This window comes from Cryptomeria japonica, chromosome 10, assembly GCF_030272615.1.
Source record: "Cryptomeria japonica chromosome 10, Sugi_1.0, whole genome shotgun sequence".
NCBI classification, from domain to species: domain Eukaryota; kingdom Viridiplantae; phylum Streptophyta; class Pinopsida; order Cupressales; family Cupressaceae; genus Cryptomeria; species Cryptomeria japonica.
In genome coordinates this window covers 918,690,891-918,698,863 of record NC_081414.1, presented here as the reverse complement: position 1 = coordinate 918,698,863, position 7,973 = coordinate 918,690,891, and positions in this window count along the sequence as shown.

The following is a 7,973-nucleotide window of genomic DNA, read 5'->3' as shown; positions in this document are numbered from 1 at the left end:
AAGATATGTGGAATGTCCTTCTCTATCGTCAGAGTCCTTGCACAATCAATAAGAGTTCTATTTCTTCTTTCAGCAACTCCATTTTGTTGAGGCGTTCTAGGTGAAGACATTTGCCTCATAATCCCCTGTTCCTCGTAGTAATTCATGAACTCTTGAGAGGTGAAATCTCCTCCTCTATCTAATCTCAAGCACTTTAGATTCTTACCGGTTCCTCTTTCTACTCAAGCCTTAAAAACCTTAAACATGTGAAAGGCTTCAGATTTTTCCTTCAAGAATACAACCCACATCATTCTTGAGAAGTCATCCACAAACAACATAAAATACCAGTCTCCATAGAAACTCTTGGTTCTCATGGGACCACACAGGTCTATATGAACTAAGTCAAACACATTTTCAGATGAAAAGGTTTTACTATTGAAACTAGACCCAACCAACTTTCTTAGTTGACACTCTTTGCACATAGCATTTTCAAGTTTCACCATGTCAGGCATTCCTCTGACAGATTTTTCCTTACTGGCTTTTGGTATGCTATCGAAGTTAACATGACACAATATTTTGTGCCACAACCAACTATCTTCAACCTTAGCCATTAGACAGCTACCTATGGTGGTGTCTAGATGAAACAGATTGCCTCTTGATTGTTTACTGGTGGCAATCAGACTTCCTGATTTATCATTTATTTTACATATTCCTTCATTGAATTCTAACCGATAACCTTTATTGTTAAGTTGTACAACACTTAAAAAACTATATTTTAACCCTTCTACCCAATAAACATCATCACAATTTGTCTCATCATTCAGGGCTATAGACCCCTTACCTTTTACTGCACAAGGAGCATCATTTCCTAATCTCATAGTTCCTCCATTGCAATCCTCAATGTTGAGGAATTTGTTCCTGTCACCGGTCATGTGGTAAGTGCAACCACTATCAATCACCCATTCTCCACACCAGTTTATGCTAGAGATTGATGCCATATCTCCTTCCTTTGTGTTGTCCTCCTTCACTACCACAAATGTAATGCCATCTCCATTAGATCCTTTTGATTCTTCATCAGTGACTCCTTCTACAAGATAACACTCCTTGCTCTTGTCCCTGTAGCCTCTGAAATTATCCTTCCCATCTTTATCATTATCAGGACATCTTGAAGCAATACGACCCATCTTATCACAAGAGAAGCACTTTAAGGGTAATTTACCTTTGTACTTTCCTTTTCCTCTTGGCAATCTTCTTGCCAGTAGAGCTTCAATTTCATCTTGCTCCTGTTCCTCAGATAACATATTGTCACTTTCATAGGAATAACCGGTTCTGGTAGTATAACTACTACCAGTTTCTTTCCTTCTCCTTGTTGGTACATTCATCATGGAGGCTCTGAAAGCAGCATCAATCTTTGGTACGTTGTTGTCATAATTGCTCAATTCAAAAGCAGTCAACTCACTGATCATTGAGTCAAGAGTTACACTGACTGTTCCCAAGGATCCGAGTTCCTGGATAGCAAAGACCCTTATGGCATATTGTGGTGGCAAGGTTCTCAAGATTTTGCTAACCACATCATCCTCCTCAAGCTTTCCTCCAACACTTTTAATGGAGTTTACTACATCCTTTATCCTCTTGCTATATTGCTCTATGTTTTCTCCTTCCTGCATCCTCATCTCATCATATTTTCCTCTCAGGTTGTCTACTTTGGCCTTCTGAACATGAGGATCTCCCCTATAGACTGTCTTCAGCTTATTCTATATCTGAAAAGTTGTTTTCAAATCTTGTACTTCAGCAAATTCATTATCAGAAAGAGTGTTGACTATCAGATCCATAGCAGTAGTATTATCTTGCCTTTCCTTGATCTGATCTGGAGTAAGAGTCCATGAAGGTTCATTATACTCTGTGATCACATGATTCCAGTAGTGTTCACCTAGGGATCTTGGATAGAGTTTCATTCTTCCACATCATAAGATGTAATTCTCCTTAGAAAACTTAGGACCCTCCTTACGCATCATCTTGGATCTTTTCTTAAGCTGATTAAGCTTCTTCTAATTATAAGGACCTGTTGCTCTGATACCAATTGTTAGTCCCAACCGGTGCTAAGAGGGGAGGGGTGAATCAACACTTGATCAAATTTTCACAATTAAACTTTTAACTTAAATATGCATTCATCTAATATCCAACAATATACTTAATCACTAAAGTAAAATATGCAAGCATGAAGAGTTGACAATGACACCAAGAAGTTATCTCGTGGAAACCCAAATGGGAGAAAACCATGGTGTGAGTAGGAACTCGCAAAATTTGTATTCTTATGAAGTACACCTGGTGAGGAGCCATCCCTATTAGGAGATTACAAAGACACTGTTAGGTGCCACTCGGTTAAGGGATTTTGTTTAAGTTCGGTTAGTGCCTTTACCCTATTAAAGGTAACCTGGTTAAAGGACTTAAGAACATCAATTAAGATGTCATCCGATTAAGGGATTTTACAAAAAGGGACCTGTTAAAGACCACCCGGTTAAGGGATTTATGTTGCAGTGGTTAGAAAGCAACATATGGATGATCTGTTATATTAGCTACTGATAGCTTGATCAGATCTCAATATGCATCACACTCAATCCACACCGGTTGTGTCTTCTTTGCACAACACCATTTTTCTTCTTACACCTTCGGCTCTTCACTCAGTCGGTCGCTTGTCCATCGGCACTGCACTTTGTCAATCCTCTGAGCTTCGACTCTCCACTCTGTCGGTTCTCTGTCCTTCGGCTCTGTACTTTGTCAATCTACCTCAAACTCACTCTACTATGCTAAACCTTTTAGCACTTCTCTTCTCTCTACTCTTCTCTTTGGATCGCCTTCAACAAGATCTGCTTGTTGCAAATTTCATGATCAAAATCTTCTGAATGAACTCAAGAACACTTTATACATTTTCTATCGACACTTTCAGGCATTCCCTCAATCAAAGCAATCATGGATTTCAGAAGATTTCAAATTCAAAAATATCCCACTCTTTCTTTGCGCGCCTTACAACAATTCTGCCAAGTGTTCAACAAATTTTGTCACCGCATCTCCCAAAGATAGTAACTTATGGGTCGTGTTCAGTCAATTAAGTGCAAACCAAAAAATCCACCGGTAATCATGCTTGACTGCATGATAACTAAAGTTGACCTCACCAACAAGTGATATGGCGTAGACACAAGCTCACCAACTCATCTTTCGCCACCACAACTGAATAACCAATCACCACTCCAAAATTTATGGTGATCACCTATCTTCCTTCTTTCATATCGGTGTACTGGTATGCCACTGCACTTCTATATTACTGGTTCATCCTTTGATTGCCGGTTTGTTGTCCTAGCATCAAGTCTCTTCCCCTGTTTGCCAATGTGATTCCAGTTTGCATACAACTTTAATTTTTCTTGCCTGAGTCGCCTTTTGTGACATCATCATCATCAGAGTGACCGATCTTCCTGAATGACAGAACGGTTGGCTTAGTCTATCTTTCCTTGAGCTGATTGAACCTTTGATCATTCGTTACCAATTTCGTTTCCATGTGTTTGTAAGTCATCACTTTTGCTTGCTGAAAGAACACCACTTCACCAGTTAGTGTCTTCACCGGTAAGTGTTGGACATCAATGACAAATCTTAGCACATATACCGGTTCTCTGGATTAACTGGTGTTGTTAATGCCAACATATAGATGTAGATATTATATACATATACATTTCATTCAACACCCCCCCACTGGCACAACACTCGACCCGCCCTTCTTTGTCGGCTCAAGCAATTAAGCAATATGGAATTATATATTATATTATATACATATTATTCAAGCAATTAAGCAATAGAGATCAATTTGAATGTGTGTTCAACTTATTCTCATGGGTTATAATCAATGTTCTTATGTTTGATTGATGATTACCTAATGTTTTCCCTTTAACATTGAATGTGAAGAAGTTTATTTCAAGTTGTGGTATCTCAAACTTGATTATATGGAATTTATTTTAATCTAGATTCATACCTTATATGGCATTCAATCTTTCTTTATTGTTCATTCTTTAAATTTTTGAAAAATCCAAATACCCCCATTATACGAGGGAGCTGCCCCTCTCAAACGCAGAGAAGAATTACCATTCTTTCATTTTTGTGATTCTTCAACTATTGTGAACGCTTTGTTGCTAATTACAGGGCAAAACAGAGTTTTTCAAGAAAGTTTCTTAAATCAACAAATCTATTTACCAACAGATTTTTGGCGACTCTGCTGGGGAGCGAAAGACCAATGTGTTTTGTTTCTCAGAAATTTCAAAGGTACCTTCTCCAGAATGAAGGTTGGTGACTCTTGCTGAAAGATCAAATGCCAACAATGGTTTGGTACAAAGGAAAATTGGAAAGTGATAGCGAAAGTGATGATGAAGACTATCCATATCCAAAGAAGCAGGTTCTTGACGAGCCCATACAAGTTGAATTCTTGAAGAGCTTTTATGGAGGCTTGCAACTTGTTCCAGAAAAGATTCATCCTCCTTTGCTTCAAGTTCTACAAACTATTGAAGAAAATGATGGAAAGAAGATTGGTTTTCTTTCTTCTAACCATTTACCCAAATCAACAACAACCAAGAAAAATGGAGCAAAAAGTGATCCTTCTCCTGTACCAGTTGCTCAACAAAATCAAACTCTTGATGAACCTGCACAAGTTGATTTCTTGAAGAGTTTCTATGATAGAAAGAAACTTCATCCTGATAAAATTCATCATTCTTTACTCCAAACTCTACAAAAGATCGAGGAAAAAGATGGAAGAGAGGACCAATTGCTTGATCATGATTGTATTGTTGAATCGGCAATGGATAATAATGATGATACTCCTTCTCCTACACCTATTGCTGAGAGAAATCAAGTACTTGATGATCCCAAACAAGTTTAATTTTTAAAAAGCTTCTATGGCAATAGGCAACTTGATCCTAACAAAGTGCATCCTTCTTTGCTTCGAAAATTGAAAATGATTGAACAAAAACATGATGATGAACACATTCCAGATGAAATGTCTTGCAATCCAACTCTTGAAAAAGGTTCATCACAAAAAGCATGTACCAAAGAAGATGAAGTTGAATCTACTCATAAGGATGTGTGTCAAGAGAAAGATCAAAAAGAAGTGCGAAGGATAGAAAAGGGAGATTGTATCGGGACATGCCATGAGCATTATGAAGATTGCCATAGCCAAGAAGAAGCCTTCCATAGACTTGGAAACAAGGAGCTTAAAGTAGAAGAAAAATCAAATTCTTACAAGACATGCATGAAAGGTGATGAAGCTATATCCTCTCATAGGAATGCATGTGAAGGAAAATACCATGAAGAAGTGATAAAGATAGGAAAAGAAGATTGCATTGGTGTAAGCCATGAAGATTACAAAGATTGCAAAATCGAAGAAGAAATCATTAATGAAATTGAAGTGTCAAATGATTTCAAGTCTTTCATGCAGCCCCAACTTGAAAGTAATGATGAAGAAGAAAAGCATAAAGATGAATCTCAAGTAGTCTTTATTCCTGGTTGGTGTCTCACTGCTCCATATGATGACTTTCTATGTGGAGAAGATGTTCCTATTCATTCATCACTAATAATTGAAGAGGATAAATCTAATGATGAATTCATAGATTTGATGACTACTAGACATTCATGTACTATTGTGACTCATGGAGAGTCCCAAGTGAAAGAAGATGATTCATCAAGCATTCAATCTTTATCATGCATGCCACCTGACTATGAAGTTTTTAGATTCCATGAAGAGTGCGATAAAGAGGAATCATTGGGACAAGAGAACACAAAAAGTAACATAGATGTCTATGAGCGCGTTGAAAATGAAATCTATGAAGGTTTATCAACAAATGTCCCTATCTTGATGGAATTTCAATATATGCCTTATGAAGTATGCAAGGTTCAAATCAATCCTCCTTTTGAATCTTTAAATCAAGAGGATAGTTTTGGGAGCTATAACAAGATTGCAAAGATAAGTGAGGTAATGGATGATCTAATGAAGGAATCCCATGAAGTTAATTCTCATAAAAATTGTATTCCAGATTGGTGTTTGAAGGCTTCAAATGATGACTTTTCCTATGATGAAAATGTGTACCTCAATCCTTTGTTTTCAGATGAGTGTATTTCTACAGGTGATTTTCAAGCTGATAGTCATGAACTTGATTCAATGGTTGCATCTACTCAAGTTTTTTCACATTACAGATTATATGAAGGTTGTCCTATTCGTGGATTAATTAATTGCAAACCAGACTATCAGAGGGATCTTCAGATAGAGGATATAGGCATGCTTGAGAATATTCCACAAATTGCCCCTAATGTTCAAAATGGTACCCAAATCTTTCAAGAGAGCTTGCAAATTTATGATGAGATATGGTTGTTCGGCTTGTTATTCAAAATTATTCCACATCTCACATTTGTCAATATAGCTAATCTACTGAGCTTACAGGTGCCACATGGATGCATGTTACTTTTCCACAAAGGTGCATATTTCTCTCAGCCCGTGAATGGCTTTGTATGATCATCCTGGAGTAATTTGAGGTAGGTTTTGCCTACCATGTACATAATTTAGGATTAGAGGTTTTGTTGTGTTCGTCCCATTTTCGGTCTGTGTCTGGCCTCTCCAATAAGTCTCTCTTGTTCTCTCCTCTTTTTGTGACTCTATTGCCCAATGAATAATGCACTCACCAGTGAAGAGATCCTGGATTCATCCTTTGTCTCTTGCGATCCTTGTCCCCAGTCAGAGCCAATTGTTAGCCCTAATTTCAAACTTGTCAAAATTTAAATTTTTTTGTGTCAATGTTCCTTCATGGTGAAATTTTTCATAATGTGGCCAAGTTTTCAAAGATGCCAAGGTATTCAATCATGAGGCATTTTCGATGAGTTGTTACATTTTAATAAATCACCGAAGATGAAGCTTTTATCAAATGGCATATCAAAATGATATTTATTGCTCATTTCACAAAGTTTTCGAAGTATTTAAGACCGATTCTCTCACTTAGCTCTTCACTTGTCGATGAATTGTTTCAATTTTGAAAGACCCCAATGCACTCATTTATCGATGACTTGCTCAAATTTCCAAAACCACCGATATGTCCCATCTAATAGCATTAGTGACAAGTTGTGGACTGTACAAGGAAATTCACCAAAAAGATTTAGAGAAAGCTTATCAAAAGAAAAATTTAGCACTCTCAAAAGTCATCGATGAAGTGAAGACATGAAGGATAAGTGAAATTATCAAAAGATTGGCCAACTTTCACAAATTTCCGACAAAGGGAGTTTTTCGTTTGTTTTCATAGGGTGAAGAGAAGGTAGTTATAATAACTACTTGCCAATAACTACTTCATCAAAGAATTAGGTGCAAGATTCATAGAAACGTTTTTAGAAACTTCAAGCAAATGTAGTTCACAGGCTTATAACTGAATTCCACAACCCTTTGCTAGCATCCTTCATGCCCGTTCCAAAGTGTGAGTTTTGGAGATGCGAAGAGACATTCATAAAAGCATGATCAAATGTGGATCTCTGTCAGATATTATAGTTAGAAATGCACAAGTTGATATCCACGCAGTAAGACGTGAATGCAAAGTCTACACCTGACTTGTTGAAAGAATGTCTTATAGAGGTGTCATCCTACCGCATGCCTAGAGGAGTGAACACAAAGCCTGAACCGTTTGTGGAATGCCTCAAAATAAGATGTCGTCTCATGTGTCAAGGACGACATGATATGCACAAAATCAACTTGGCAAAAAAGCTTTAGTAACTTTCAGGCAAATGCAAATTTTCAGGTGTAAAGCCCAAATTCAACAACTTTTGCCAGCTTTCCTCTCTGCCAGTGCAAAAATAGAAGTTTTGAACGATACAAAATGGGAAAGCCTAGTCGAGGCATGTGAAATATTCGATATGATCATTGAAGAAATGTGGTCTCATGATGTGCTAGGAGTGCAAGCCATGGTATCCACTCATGCTTCTGT